Source organism: Notolabrus celidotus, chromosome 3 (genome assembly GCF_009762535.1).
Source record: "Notolabrus celidotus isolate fNotCel1 chromosome 3, fNotCel1.pri, whole genome shotgun sequence".
Classification (NCBI taxonomy): Eukaryota; Metazoa; Chordata; class Actinopteri; order Labriformes; family Labridae; genus Notolabrus; species Notolabrus celidotus.
In genome coordinates, this window is record NC_048274.1 from 13814923 (window position 1) to 13830939 (window position 16017).

General features: G+C 41.9%; 1 protein-coding gene across 1 annotated transcript in view; it reads right to left on the minus strand.

Moving 5' to 3' along the window:
- zfhx3 (zinc finger homeobox 3) overlaps positions 1–16017 on the minus strand; it is a 333992-nt gene that overhangs the window by 178022 nt on the left and 139953 nt on the right. Inside the window, exon 6 of the mRNA XM_034680500.1 lies at positions 13098–13132. The gene's annotated coding sequence lies outside the window, so the exon portion shown is untranslated. The remainder of the gene's footprint in view (positions 1–13097; positions 13133–16017) is intronic.

Sequence of the window (16017 nt, forward strand, 5' to 3'; positions counted from 1 at the left end):
CTTCTGATGACCCCCCCCACACACCCCAACCCACCCCACTATAATCCTGCATTGGTGACTGGGCTTCTATTTCCATCTTTCGGTTCTGCAATGTCAAGCTGTCTTTATGTCTACAAGTTTAGATTGCGCCTATGTAAAATATAAGAAACACATATGCAGACTTTTAATATGCAACACCAATCCAGATGGATACACTTGTCTTTTTACATGCCTTTACCATATATCCAAATATTGACAATTCATTCCCCCTGTCTTCTGTCTATTGCTGCTTGATTCCTCTAATACAATGTAATAAAAGAGTCCTTTGAATTTCAAGGACAAAGGCATTAAGGAGAGAAGGAAGCAAGGTGCATTACTGTGTTTTGTTGCTGTATGGCAATGGGACGCACGCTTAAGCTTATGTTTCACTGCACCATTATGCATGACTACATTCCATTGGTGTTATTGGTGGAGACAAAGGAGTGCTCGAGTAGCTTGGTGGAACATATGAATGCACATGGATAAAATCAAAGCACAGATTGCTGTTTATCTTCTTTTTTTCCTCTACTTTTTTGTTTCTAAGCTCAGCGCCATAATGGAAGAGTCATGAGGCCTAACATAAGCATCGCATGATCAAAAACAGTTATTCTTAGAGTCTGGCAGGTAAATGACAGAAGACAACAAAGTCTTTTCTGTTTGATCAAGTACATTCAAAGGGAGATGTATGTATTCAGCAACCATTCAATTACAGCTGTCATAGGCTTTGTTTGGACTTTTACTGGTTTAAATCTGACCAGAGAGTGAATTTAAATGCATCAATATCCATGTTTAATAAGCAGGGAGTGAGTTTGATAAAAAACTGAGCCTCGTCGTGTGCAAATATCTTGTAAAAGTAAGGATTTAGGACTCTTTGAGGTAAACCAGGAAGGGGTAGCTTCCAGGAAAAAGAAACAGATTCAGTAATGTGTGATAAAATGCAAAAAGTGAAAAATGTTAGTTCAGACAGTCTCAATAAATGTTTCTTCCTATCGGACAGATTGGGTCTGTATCAGAGCCAGAGGAGGGGGTCTGGAGCCCCCCCCCCCGTAACAGTCACTTAAGTTAAGCACCAGTCTGCCAGGCCGGCCGCCACACAGTAAAACTCATCTATAATTTGTGATGAGTGTAATGCCATCTCCACTTCATGATTATGTGATATTCTTCACCTCTGCCATAGCCAATGAGGCCAAGAGCTGGCAGTCTTAATGAGGTGCCTCAGAGTTCAGCTGAGAGGAAAGAGAGGTGGGAAGATGGGTGCATGGGGAGAAAAAAGAAGGAAGAGAAGATGAGGAGTGCAGGCCTCATGGAAACTGAATAAACTCATAATCGCAAAATTCTGAAATTCTTGAGCATGTTTTATGAATATCAAGTCCAATAAACTAGTTTAAAATGTGTTAAAAAATGAGACATGGTCATACTTATCCAGAGAGAGGAAGTCATTAAGCCCTTACTCAGTGATACAGACCCCGAAAAAACACTTGTTAAGGGAGGCATGGCGTCTGGATTTTGTGGAGGATTATGTCCACAAGGAGATCTCATGAGAGAGCTCCTTAGACTCATTTCAGTGAAGTGCATTGCTCTGCTCTTATGGCTGGTCGAGATGTTATGAATAAGTAAATAACAACATTTTTCCAGTCGTTTAATCTCTGAGCACTGCAATTAGTAAGTCTGTAGTTTGTGCTGCCTTTTTTGCTGCCCTTATTATTGTTATTGAAATGTCACGCTCTTATTTAGCTCAAGGATGAATAATAAATAAGCTATAATTACTGTCTTGAATGAGCCGACGGCTCGGCTGGGTCAGTGGCAAAGGCAGACCTGCCCCCCCACCCCTCCACCCTCTCTGCTCTCTCTCTCTCTTCCCCTTCTTCTGCCTCCCTCTCTTTAATTGGATCTTGTAATTAGTTTCTCTGATGGATCTGGGAGGTCTGAGGCATCCTCTTCAGCGTTCATTAGTGTTCTTAGAGGAGGGTGAAGCTTTTTAAGAGCTGGGCCTGCTCCGTCCCTCACATGTCATAACACTGGATATGATGCTACCCGGATAGAATGAGAGAGCAGTATTTCCAGGGTGGCTCAGGTTTGCTGTCTAACACCAATAAAACAAAGTAGTGCAGCAGTAGTTTGGGCCTGAAAAGGACACTTAAATGCAATAAATACATGTGGAGATCCTTTTCTTTATTGAACTATTTGGGATAATTTTTCCACAGGTACCCTCCAGTGAAGAGAATCTGTCACTGTACATAAAGGGCCTACATAATGATAGGTAGTGCTTTGAGATTAAGAGATTCCTGCTTCTTTTAAAGAAAGCAGAAGACTGTCAGACACATGTAGAGCGAGCTTTGGTTCCAGGTAACAGTGTGATCTCAAACCTGAAAGTAAAATGTCCTTTGGCTTAATATCAGAGAGCCCACCGTCCTCTACATACTCACTTTTTTTTGTAGATACACACACACATACAACACACACAAGCATACACACACTGTTCAGACCTATAATATACAACCCCCCATGTAGCACCCCAACACCATTTCCCCCCTTTTCCTCTCCACCCTCCGCTGGCCAGGCTACACTAGACATCTCTCCCTAATCAGCAGCCTCGTCTCGCTCAGACTGGTTGCCATAGTAATATGCCGGCTGGTCGACATGGCAACCACTCTGAGGTCCACTATTAAATGAAGAAGAGTGGAGGGAGGGATAGGGAGAGTGGAGTTGGGATGAGAGGCAGAGAGGGGAGGAAGAGGAGAGACAGCAAGAGACAGAGCGAGATTGTCCAAGATGGGGGGGAAGGGGTTGTTTGGGGAAGAGGAGAAGAGGAGAAGAGGAGAAGGGGGGGGGGGGGGGGGGGGGGGGCATAAGAAAATGAAAAAAAAGGGGGGGAAAAGAATCGAAAAATGAGTATGAGAAGGGGGGGAAAACAGGGAGGGGTAGCTGGAGGAGATGGAGAGCATCAGCAGTGCTGTTTGAGCTATACCTATTGCATTGTGCTGTATTATATGCTTCTGATATGTGTCGCAACAATGCCATTAACCTAATGCATGACGTCATGTATCTAATGCCTTACACTCACACACATGAAAAATGCATGTACAGCCTGTCCCAATCTGGATAAAGGACCATAAACTAATATCAGGTTTTAAGAGGCACTTACAATATGATCAGAAGTGACTTAAAAATAGTAACAAGACATGAACATTTATGTAAGTGTGAAGCTTTTATGGACTTTTTACGAGCCTGCTTGATCAACAGGAAAACACTGGCTTTAAAATATAGCTACATTCTTAGAACCACAGTGCATTTGTTTTACTTCCATCGTTTTGAAAATTGTTGGTACCACCCACTTAATATTTCAGATTACATGGATTATGTAAAGTGTGTAAAATGTGCTCAGGTCCCGCCATTTTTTCATTGCGCTGTCACAACCAAAGAAAGCATTCACCAGGTCGGACATATCTCCATATGTCTCTGCCGCAATCAACCTCGATCACTCTCTCACCTCCTTCCCCTATCTCGCCAACTCTTTCACTCCTTCTCTTCTCATTTTTTATTTGCACCTCACCTCTATCTTAGAGTCTCCAGCTACCATTTTTATCACCATCCCTCTGCCTTCTCTTTGGCTGCATCTCTCCGTCTTCCCTTTCCCTGAACGTCTGATTCTTTAATGAATGAAATGCCATTCCATCGAGATGCCGCCACAGCAGTGACACAAAATAGCATTTGTTGCCTTCTGTGTGAAATTCCTTCATGAATTGGAGCCCTCTCTTTCTCCCCGGAGCGTCTTATGAAAGATAGCTAATTGCATATCCACATTGTGCCGTCAGTCCCTGCTTCCCAAGCGCACCATTCAGAGGCAATTAAAGTGAGCTTAAACAGAGTAAGAAAGTGCGTCATCCTCTTAATGCAATTAAGGAAGTGTGCACACAAACATAAAGTAATACTCTGAAACACAAAGATAGGAACACATAGAGAGGACATACAGAAAAGGCAAGCGGAAAAGGTTGATTTATCAGGCCATGTAAGCTCTTGGCTCGGTGTCATGTTGCAACATCTTTCACAAAGCAGGTTTTGTTGGTAGAGTATGGTGTTATGGTTTTAAAGGCAGAAGAAAGCCACAGCTAGTGTCTATCTGGATTAACTGTGGTAATCTTACTTTTAAATGTGGTTTAATTCTTTGTATGAAGCAGAAATGTAGCTGCTTTCTGTATGTATAGTGTGAACATTCATCATCTTTTAGACTCTTATTTCTTAATGTGTTTCTGACTAACAGACATGCTTTATTATTTCACTATTTTTTACATATGGTGTTGTAAACACCTTATTTTAAACACACACTCAGACTGATTTCTAACAGATCTGGAATTGCAGCAAAAAACTCAATCTTGGATTTCTTATGGAAAACCTAACTTGCTTATAGTATCTCTGATTATAAAATGAATCCAAAGCACAGACTGAAAGTTTTACAGGTGAAGAATCACACACTCTGAATGAGCCTGCACTGCTGCTGCTGCTGGTGGCAAGAAATTGTTTTATATAATTAACAACACGCAGATTACAGCATACATGCAAACAGACACAGGCTGCTTCTGACTCAACAGGTGAAATGACAGGCCTGTGGTCAGACACAGGTTATTTACTCTGTACCAGTCATGCTCCAGCACTTATACCCAAGCCTCTGACATGCACTGTGTGATTACAGGCACTACATGATCAGCTAAAATCAAGCCAGGCTTTATTACAACACTGCACACTAAAAGCAATTTGAGCAATGAACAGCTGCTAGTTGCTGGGTAATTTTGAATGTACAAATGCCTTATTATTTGTGGGTTAGCGTACCTTGCAACCGTCCTTTTTTTTTTCTTTTCAGTGGTAGAGAAATTGAATTCAAGACATTTAATAGAGCCTATTTAGACAGCTTAGGAAGTCCCAGCACTTATTCCTCTCACTTTAGCACTTTGTGCAGTAGCTTCATCTTCCTGATTCCTTCATTAATATTTTGTGAGACAGCCAACCACAGCAAGCTACAGCCAAACCAAAGCCAAACCTCAGCCAACCCCAGCTGGGACAGCCTGAAAGATGCCAATTCTGTGGGAGATCAACAAGCTATTACAAAAAAATGACAAATTAATTCACAAAAACATACAACACTGTATGGTAGGTCTCTCCATGCATCATCTTGAATCATTTTAACATACTGTCTCATAAATCCAGAAACATGTCTTTAAAAACTAATTCAGCCGCAAATTGTAGTAGAGCAATCTCACAGTGCTATATTGAGTTAAATGTGGAGGCTCCATGATTATTATTGATCTGCTCATTATGGTTTATTATACAGCAACTGAATTCCCCAAAGTTTCAAGTCAAGTCCACTGCTGTGCAAGAAGTCTCCTCTGACCCGACTGCCCTGTGAGTCACTGTGACACATTGAGAACACAACACACAAATGGCACTGCAATTATTCACCCATTCACGCTAATCAGATAAGCAGACAGTGTATCTGCTGAAATTATTTCTTGTTTATGCCTTTTTTTTTTTCTAAGTCCCCAGTTATATTTCTGTCTTTCTTTGACCTTTTCTATTTTGTCTGTTGTCCATAGAACTATGTTTTTTTTTTCATGTACATGTAAAGTTCATTCGCACACACACAGTCACACACATACACACATACACAACCCTGGGTTTTAAGAGCTGCAAGAAGCTGCTGTGTTTTGATGGCATTTCGATGCTGTGAAACAATTAGGGAATTCTTAATTTTCAAGATTCAATTAATTCATTTTCATCCAACCCAGTTTCATTATCTTGTTTAACATAAAAAAGTCCTCAAGAGTTGAAGTTTCAAGGCTGTTTTTTTGTTCTATGTTGTCCCATGAACCTCTTCATTTTAGATGATACTGCTGGGTTTTTTTGTCTGGTATGTATCACAACTGATCCACATCTTAGTGCCCTGAATCTCAAGGATAACAAAAATTGCATTTACTGTATTGTAGATATTAATATACATATTATGTCATATCTGTGACAGTGTCCCATTTCTAAATTCTTAAAATAAACTTGATCCTTCCACTTGATCTACAGTAGGACATAAAAAGAGCAGGACCTTCCTTCAGGTCGAGGTGATGCACCCTTACTGCTGCGCATTGTGGAAGCAAGAAGGCCTGTTCTGTTGAACTCCAGATATTTGTTTGTACAGGCAGAGTCTTGCTCAGCTGTGGCCTCTGTGCCCTGAGAGGCAGTGGGTCTCTGTGGCAGAGGAGGTGTTCTGTCTGTATGGACAGACCCAAAGGCATAAAAAAACTGTAAACCTGCTTACAGCTCTTTTTAATCACACTGAATGATGCCTTGTTGTCTTTTGAACCATCTTTGGAAACATTAGAGTGAATGTTATACATTTTTAGCAAATCATTAATTACTGCTGGGCTGTTGTTTGATCTACTGAGGAGGGCTGGCATTAATTGCATCGATTTCCTATTTCCTTCATCTGAGATAAACTGAAGAAAGAGGGAAGGAAGAAGTAAGTGAAGCAGCTTTTCCTGAGCAGTATGTACTGTGCATGTCAATTAAGTGATGTATGATGTGACCAATAATAATCATGCCATGTCCTCTATATTTTACTCTCATCTTAGATGCAAACCTTAATTGGTCAAACCTGGCAGTTAATTTGGATCATTATCCTGCAGCAGATGGAAAATCATATGTTTCTTTTCACAGGGCACTTTGCTCAGGGCCACACTCTGGACCTTTTGTAGTCCTGGATAAGCTGGGCTCTGAGCCTCAGGGCATGCTGAACTGAGCTGAAACTAAATTCACCTCAATCCTACTGTTAACCCTGAGCTAGCTTACACTGTTTGGCGTGTTTCAAACTATTCAACAAATCACCCACCATATAGTAGAGATTGTGCTGAAACACAGATGGGTGACGCAGATTTGAGGTGATCTAGTAAGGGCCAATTACAGCAACAACAAAAACAACAACAACAACATAAAACAAACTGTTAGTTCAAAGGTTTTGTTAGAACAAAATAAGTATTTACATTTTATAGTAATATATATATTTAGACATATACTGTTGAAGGGTTTTTACACACCATTTTCAAAACACCTTTAATACATACTATTACCATATTAAGAAAAAAGAAACCTTGTCATTCTGCACTATAAAAACAGATACAGAGCAGCATCTTTAACCTTGATCATAACAACTCACTATGCACTGACTCCAAAATACATGAATCACCAAAACAAGTAATGCAAATCAAAACAGGTGGCAGTTCCTTATTATATGGAACAGTAGACTCTTCACTTGATTAGCTACATAAACAGTATATCTGCACAACATGCTGAAAAACATCAAACCAGAAAAAAAACGTGAGCTCGGACTTCTAGGAACTGCACCGAGAAAAATGTTACACCTAACCAGTTTTTGCTGCTTGCAGAAATTATTCCACGACACTCCCAAAGACAGACAGACAGAAACGGAGCAGACATACATGCAGACTATTCATAGCCGACCCACAATGCACTGCTTGACTGCAACGGTTAGGCTTTGTCACCTCTGTTATTTGGCCACCGCGGTCACCATCACAACCCATTCTGACACCAAATGTAAAGTCCAACTGCCCTCCAAATCCCTCCCAATTATAAAAGGTCCTTGAGTTGCTGTTTTGCCCCCTCTCCAGCTCCTGTCTGATTACTGAGTGTGGGGCGAGCCGTGCAGGCAATCAGCCGCAAAGCGCAAAGGACCAAGAGGACCGGGGGAAAAAAATCAAATCCAAAACACTGCAAAAAATAAACCAAAGGGGGACTTCTGGACCGCAATTACAGGCCATCCAGCCAGGCCTCTGCTCGGGCACTCAAGAGCTGCCGTGATTTCCGACAGAAAAGGTTATTAGTTTTTATTGGAGGAAATAGATGCTGGGTGGCTTTAAATGGCACAGTAATGCAGAGGTGGAGGGGGGCTGGGTGGAGAGAGGCCTCCTGACCCAGGTCTCCCAAGGGTCCCATTGCACTGCTGGAGGGACACACAGAAGCCATCACAAACCGTCACTCCCCCCTCCCTCCCAGCCCCTCAAACCCTACAGCTTCTGCCTGAACTCCAAGGCAGCACCCTGATCCTCGGCCTTGAACTCCACCTGGATACACTCCTTTTTTCCCTGACAGAAGTGTCCTCACTGATGAGGTTTGTTTTTAGCCTCAAGTTCAGAGTCTGTGATAACTTCTCAAGCAAGTAGAAAAAATTAAACCTGATTATGTTTATAGCTTTTTAATACATTTTCTTTAAAGAAATGTGATGCTCAAGATGTAGAATTATCTGCACTTTTGAGGTATTGATTGTTTCATTTAAGCCAAAAATAATTGTTTTGAAATAACTATTTCTTTCTGCAGGAGAGACAACGAGTGAAATTTAATTTACAAGTGTTTCTCACAAAATTGAGTGAAACCCCAGTGTTATTATGGTTTTATACCTCTACATGGATATTCTGCAACATAAAATTTTATCTCTATTTCAAGCTGTGTTTGTTTATCTGCACACACACTCTCTCATTCTCTCTCGCCCTCTCTCTCACTCACACACACAGTAGCACACCCATGCCTATGCCTCACACACAGCAGCTGCACATGTGAAAACATTACCGGCGAGCGTGGCGGCTGCGTGTTTGCTCGGCTCGGTGTAATGACTGCCTGCAGATTTCCTGTCACGAGCACGTGAGTCTGCAGCTCCAGCAGGAGAGAGACGAAGTATGCGACCATATTTGCCTTTGTGCTGGGCTGCCGGTGTGTGTGTACTCTGCTGTGTGTGACGTTATTTCAGAATGTGTAAGCTATGATCTCCCTGCACCAGATGAAGTGCTGTCCACAGGCGTCAGAGCGTCCGGGTGTTATGATAGGCAGTTATCAGACATGTTTGCTTTTATCAGGACGAAGAAATATACAGAAATGTTTTTAATGATTTTACTATTACTCCTTTCCATGCCTATGATGCAACATCCCGCACGCTTAGGTGTGTGAAATGCAATTACTTTGATTACAAATGTGTGTCAAAATATGTCACTGTAGATAATATGTTAATACTATCTTTTGTGAGTGTGTGTGTGTGTGCATGTGTGTTTGTCTTCATTGTGCTTGCTGCCCTGCTCTCCTCCATCCTCATCAGTATTCAGGGCAGGTAGGCTCCAGCACAGACCCACAGCTCAGTAACTAATGGAGGGGCTGATGGGAGCCTGATGACGACCATAGGGCCATTTGTACACACAACTCTCACACACACACACACACACACACACACACACACACACACACACACACACACACACACACACACACACACACACACACACACACACACGCTATGTTTGTGCAAACACAAACACTATGGTCATTTCCAGTCACATCTGCACCCTGCATCATGAAGGTAGTCGCCAGGTAAATTAATTATTTTGCCCATTTTATATTGGTGTTTTTTTTTTTCCTGCACAAGGGCCTCATTTTGATAAATTTGATCATCTCTTCTAGTAAGTGAGGAACAATAACTACGCAAGGCATCATCCTCTTATGCCTCTGTTTTGCTGCTGCCATTTTTGCTTTTAATGTTTAGATTTTTGCTTTCAACTGCCTCCACTGCAAACTTTTCCAGCGAACCACTGCCCCTCTAAGTTGATTGCCAGAAGTGCAGGGAATTAGAAAATTAATGTCACACCAGGGTCAGTGCATTAAGGTTGCACACACCAGTTACCTGCTATACAACTTTTGCACAGGTGCTTGGACACATTTCGTCTTGAAAACGTTCTGCCCGAGAAAAATTAAGTTCAATCACTCCAAATGTTGAAAAACGCTTTTTCTGACTCTCACAGATCTTTGTTGAAATAAAGATATTTGTGAAACAGACACAGAAATCTTTCCAAACCAGCACAAAAAATACTGTGAATAAGTCAAGTTATAAGCATGTAGACCTGAAGATCTTAACAGTCACATCACTTTAAGTACCAATAAGACTGTATCCACAATTTCTCTGCCTTCTCTCTTATTGTGTATCTCCCCATAGTTCAACTTTCCTTTCCTTTCACCTCTCTATCGTCTCTTTTTCCTTCATGATTTTTTTCCTTTTAGTTCCTTTCCCATTCCCTTTTCTTCCTCCTCTTCCTCTGCTGAGCTTGGGCCAAAGAGCTGACAGCCAGTGACCTTAGGGGTCTCCAAGGCTCCCAGGGAGAAAGGTAATGGGCCCAACCCCGGAACGCACTCTCACTTCTCGGCACACATGGGCCTGCCGGCAGCTTTGATCCGGTAGCCCCTGCTTGGGTCTCCTGACGCCTGGTGAGGAAATTCATAGGAACAACTGGAAGAGGCCTGTGTTTATTCAGCTCCTTTAATGAGGAGGGAGACGGATTATCGGGGGCCTAGATCTCCCCAAAAAAACACAAGGAAAGAAAACTACTGCTCCTTCCAGATGTTGCTCTATCACCGGTAAGTCCAAAAGAATCCAACAGAGAGAGGAAGAGAGAGAGAGAGAGAGAGGGAGAGAGAGAGGGAGGGAAGATTTCAGTATGCAAGGGGGAGAACTAGTGGTCAGCTGAAGAATTTCCCCGTGTTTTCTCTCTTCTTCTGTCTGGCCAGATGTGGAAGCTGGCCGGCCCAGAGGAGAGCAGCCGCCCAGGCACAGTGGGGAAAGCTGGGGGCTCTAACAGGGAGCTTGCAGACATGTGTTATTTTTTGGAGGGGGAGGGGGGGTCAGATGGTGTAGGTTACCAAAGCTCTCAGGCATAAGCTGTTCTTTAAGCAATTTGTGCTGTCTTAAACAGAAAAAGAAGCTATTTCCTGAGCCTGTCCTGTAACCTCTAATGTGTTATTTTTACAATGTTTTACACATACTTTCATTGTAATCCTAATTAACGTAGCCGAGCAAGTGACGTGGGAGCAGACGTAGGAGCCCATCAGTCCAAGAAATTCGAAACAGCAGCCTGATCCAAACCTAATGTAGCCTTACATACTACAGGTGGACCTATCAGGGATGGTAACACTTCTCTACCTGCAGACGCAGAGCAGACGCAGAGCAGTGTGTCCCGCTCTTGACCCTTGTGCCACGAGACTGACCGGATCAATACGTCTCTCAATTGTCAAACCATTTAGGAGAGGATTACAGGTCAGACACTGGTCACAGATCCCCACACACAGAGGGCAAAGGTCAGTCTGTGGTGCACATTTACATGTGATTTCCACTTATCAGCTCTTGTTTAGAGAGGCACCTGTAGTGAGGCAGTCTTCAGTGACTGCAGTCATTTCCAACGCTTCCTTTTTTAGATTTCAGTCTGAAGTCAGCGTCTGTTTGGATTTAGAAAAATCAGACCATCCTGACCTTCATCATCCCGCAGACTGCTGAACAGTCTAGGTTCAAGGTTAGGGTAGTGACAGATTAAAGGGGTGTCCAATCTGTGTGTGTGTGTGTGTGTGTGTGTGTGTGTGTGTGTGTGTGTGTGTGTGTGTGTGTGTGTGTGTGTGTGTGTATCTGTGTGCGTGTGCGTGTGCGTGTGCGTGTGTGTGTGTGTGTGTGTGTGTGTGTGTGCGTGTGCGTGTGTGTGTGGCTGGCATGGAAAGCTCATAGTAAGCACTTATGAAGATGCTGACAATTTAACCACTCTGCAATGGTGATCTAAATGTATTTACATGAACAAATCCTTAAAGAGTCATTGGGCCTGCGTATATGTGCAATCAGAGAAGTGATCCTGTGTGCAATGACACACAAGTACTCTTTACAGTTATACAAACATTACACTTGAGTAGATTGCTTTATTAAATAAGACAGTATTTCACTGATGTTGATTAGTACAACTGCCTCATACAGACAACTGTTCAGAAAAGACTGAACTGTCAGTTTCATTTATCCATCATGAAATTATGTCAAGAGCAAATTGATTTTTCATAATTGTTATGTTTGTTAAAATTAAGTAAAACTAGGAAATTTTAAAAAATAAAGATATCAGAAAAAAACACTTATCACTGGATGTCACAAAATCAGTGAGGGAAGGCTGCTTCTTCATCAGGTTTAGATCCTCAAAATCTAATACACCCCCCCCCCATTTCTGTTTAAATCAAAAAATGAGAGTGAGATCTGTAAACAGTTTTCTTAAAATTTACACCAACGTTTGGGCTGTCAAGGTTGTCCTGTTAATCACAGTGTCATTAAGTTCTGAAATTAACCTTTTTTTTTTAAAACCCTGTGCTTTTTTTGTCCCTTTCAGCACACCATAGTTGAGTCACTGCAGTGACTTCTTTCCTGCTGCCGCCATGAAAGATAACGACACCACAGCACTTTTAAATGGCATATTTCTCTTAAAAACCTTCCAGATTGCTCAGTTGACAAGTCAAAAGTAACACGCACTTTGTGTCAAACAGAATTAAAATGTCACCGAAGTGCTTCAAGTTTGAGCTACCACCTACGAGCTAAGTATACAGGTGCAGCTAATCAGACTGATGTCAGCAGGCGACCACATCCCTAAAGTCGGGAGGGCACTATTTTGGAGTGTGCAAATCACCACAGACCTGTGGATGGAACTAAATTGAAGAAATGTGCTGCATATTTTGCACATAGTTCTTAATGTGTAACAGTATTAAGAGCACTTTGAAGGGTTTCAGACCATGCTGGTGTAGCAGTGCAGCATTTATTGGAATAATAAACCTTAAAGTTAGGATCATAAACGACATATCATTGCATTCATTTGATTGCCAGAACATGATAATGGGAAAGAACTGCATATGCGGACTTAAAACCGTTTTGAAAAGCAAAAAAAAAAAAGAATTAAATTGTAAACATATGATAACAAATGTGAATATTACAGTTCAAAAGCTGCATGAAGCATATGTGTGAACAATGTGACGTGGGTTTAATTAGATTCTTATAAAGAGACTGGCTCTCATATTTCAACCTCTAACCTTTCAGCTTATATTCTTCTTCTTCAGTCAAGTTTTCTAGAGTTTGTTTGGCAGATTAAATCTATGAAATACAAACTTTCCTCAAAGACAGTCTTTCCCCTAAAGTCTCATACATGTGGAGAAACTACAATGAGAGAGAAAAAAAAAAGTTTCAAGGAAACACTTACCAACTGTGAAGCTGAGGAGAGCTTCCTTCACAGTCCTGCAAAACATGAGAGAAGAACATCAGTGTCCACAGTCTTCAAACGTACTTTACATCCTTCAAACAACTGTCTGTAAGAAAACAAGAGTGAACCACAGGTCTCACTGTTCGTGTTGGTTTATTACAATAAGAATTCATATCACTTTGCAAACATCCATCTAACTGACCAATAAAATGTGCCCAAAGGCTGTCCTAAGCCTGCAACAAGATCCTACGTATGAATGGATAAAACCTGCATAATCTCTCAAATCACAGCCAGCCATTATCACCATATTGTTATTATGTGCACATTTCTGCTACTGGCTTTGTGCTGTTTGTTATGAAGTTATATTACAACCTGAGGATAAGGAAAGGACACCGCACAGACGTGCATTGAATACATCAAAGCTCACAAGAGAAGCTGTTTTTTTTTTTTCAGAAAATGTGCGCATTTAAATAAAAACACTTCCTTATAGTACCATTCACGCACAAACACAAACACAAACACAAACTCCTGGATGAAAATCTAAGGCCTCCTTCTCCAATCATGAGAGTCACTGCACCGCGAACAATTCTGCAAAGGAATTAACCCACCAGGCCAATGGGGTGTTTACAGCCCACTGTTAAAAGCTCCCCATGCAAACTAAAACTGTAAAATAAATAAATAAAATACTTTCAAAACACTGCAGTATAGATCATGCATTAACGAAATATGTTTTTTTTACTCTATAAACCTACATCGAACACTAAGATCATTGCAAGGCTGTACCATGTGGCCATGTAGTCATGAAATGTAAACTTAAATCTAAAAACACACATTGAAAGTGAAGATAACTCAACCTTGGATTGACAGCCTTGAAAATGATCTCCTTTCTCTTTTGGTTTATGATTTATATTTCGGACAGCACGGCCTATTTCTCAGCAAAACACACACTGTGTGTATTTGATGAATAAAGCTCAGCTTAGAGACCATATCTGGCTTTCCAGCAAACATGCTTAACCTTACTACGACTTAAAGGAAACACACCACATGATAAAATTTAAACACCAACAAAAAGGGTTTCATATAAATTGGAGAGGAATTAATCACCTTTGTAGTACTGACATTCTGACTTCTTATTAAATGATATTAGCGTTATAAATGCTGAGCTAAAAGCAACACTTCCCTGTTATTTCTCCATACAGTACAGAGTGAAGATGTTATAGCCTCAATCAGCCTTTAACCCCTGCCCTGAGACAAGGTAAAGGCATCCATTCCCCTGACTCCAGGTCAGTAAGTAAGCTTGTATTTTTGGATGGCTGCTGCTGATTGTGTATGCACTTTAATAAGCGCGCTGCAGGTCAGGCAGATTTATAGGCCCGTGGTGGGGTGGAGGGACCGGACTCCCTTGGCCTCCAGCTTCCCTCTGCGCCATTACGCCAGAGTGAGATATAGTGGGATATTGATCCCAATGCCACTTCATTTTGCAATAACTATTACACGATATTCTCCCGGGCTGCGCGTGGCTCCTGATTTATGCTGCCTTGCTATTTACATTAGCAGTAAGTGTTTTTCTATACCAACTGCGGAGGGTCTTACAGCCACACAAATGGACATGTGAGCATTCACATTCTACACCACGCCTGTCTTTTTGCTGCCTTTGATGCCTTTTCACAGAGGCAGGGGTGCTTAACACACCGCTGCCTGCCTGGTGAGTAATGGACGATACACACATAAGCATATGGAAGAATACATCCCAGCTATCATTACAGTTGTGTGAGTGACCTTGAGGCGGTGTTACTCTCCTGTATTATAGCTTAAATACCTGCTTGATCACATACACTCTTCATTATATTCAAAGAGATGTTTTGAATACTTTATGCGATTTCTTTTCTTTTTGGAGTTGTGTAAGCAGAAGCGATGAAAATGGAGATGATTGCTATGAAGACGAACAAACTGTGTGTTAAATACTGTAGAGTATTCACACATTAAATGGACTGACAGTGCATGAAGTAGCCATACAAATAAATAAGAGCTGTATTCAGACGGAGACGTTATCATCAACACTGTGCTACTGTGTAAAAATGTGTCTTTGCACAAAACTAATTTAATTGAATGTTTCTAATTTGCAAATTATATCATATGAACAAACTGTTGTCATGATCTGGATAATTAGGATAAGCAGTCTGCACCGTCACCAGCTGCACACTCCAGAGCTGGGTCTCTGCCAAAGTGGTTTCCCTTGCAGTGCCAGGCTGGTGCTGAGTGTTTGTTTACACACAGAGGGAAGCTGTGTCAATGGCAGAGTAAGAGTCATGAATGGGGAGGAAGGGTGGGAGACAGACCCAGTTAATACTGACATTCCCACAGGCAGCCCTCACAGGGGCACAGCGGCCCAGATGCCGTCACTGCTACATGGTGCCACAACAGAAAACAAAAGGACTAATGACCCTTAATTGCTTTGGAGCCGTTTAAAATCAGATGAGTCTCGCCCAAACTGCAGTATGTAAATCAAATCCCCCTCCTCACCCCTCTTCCCGGTCGACCCTCTAAGCTCTCTCCCCTGGCACAATCAAGTCTCTTTTCTCATAAGGGGGCGGGCAGCTTAGCAGGCGCGCTGCCAAGTGAGGGGAGCTGGCAAGCGTGGTAATGTGCAGACACTTGTTGCTACAATGGCTGCCTGTTACGCCAGCACATGGTAGAAATGGGGCGTCTGAGGGGCGTGTGTGAGGAGCAGATGGGCATACTATAGCCTGCACGTGCTCCCATATTAAACATGGTAATAGAAAAGACGCGTGCTCCGCTCTTGGCTTTCAAAGCTGGCAGACACTGCCTGCATGTCCCATTCATTAAAGGGTCCATTCATATGCAACACCAAGTTTGATTGTACACAAATGCCCCATTAAGGGAGGAAGGGGTTGGTTCC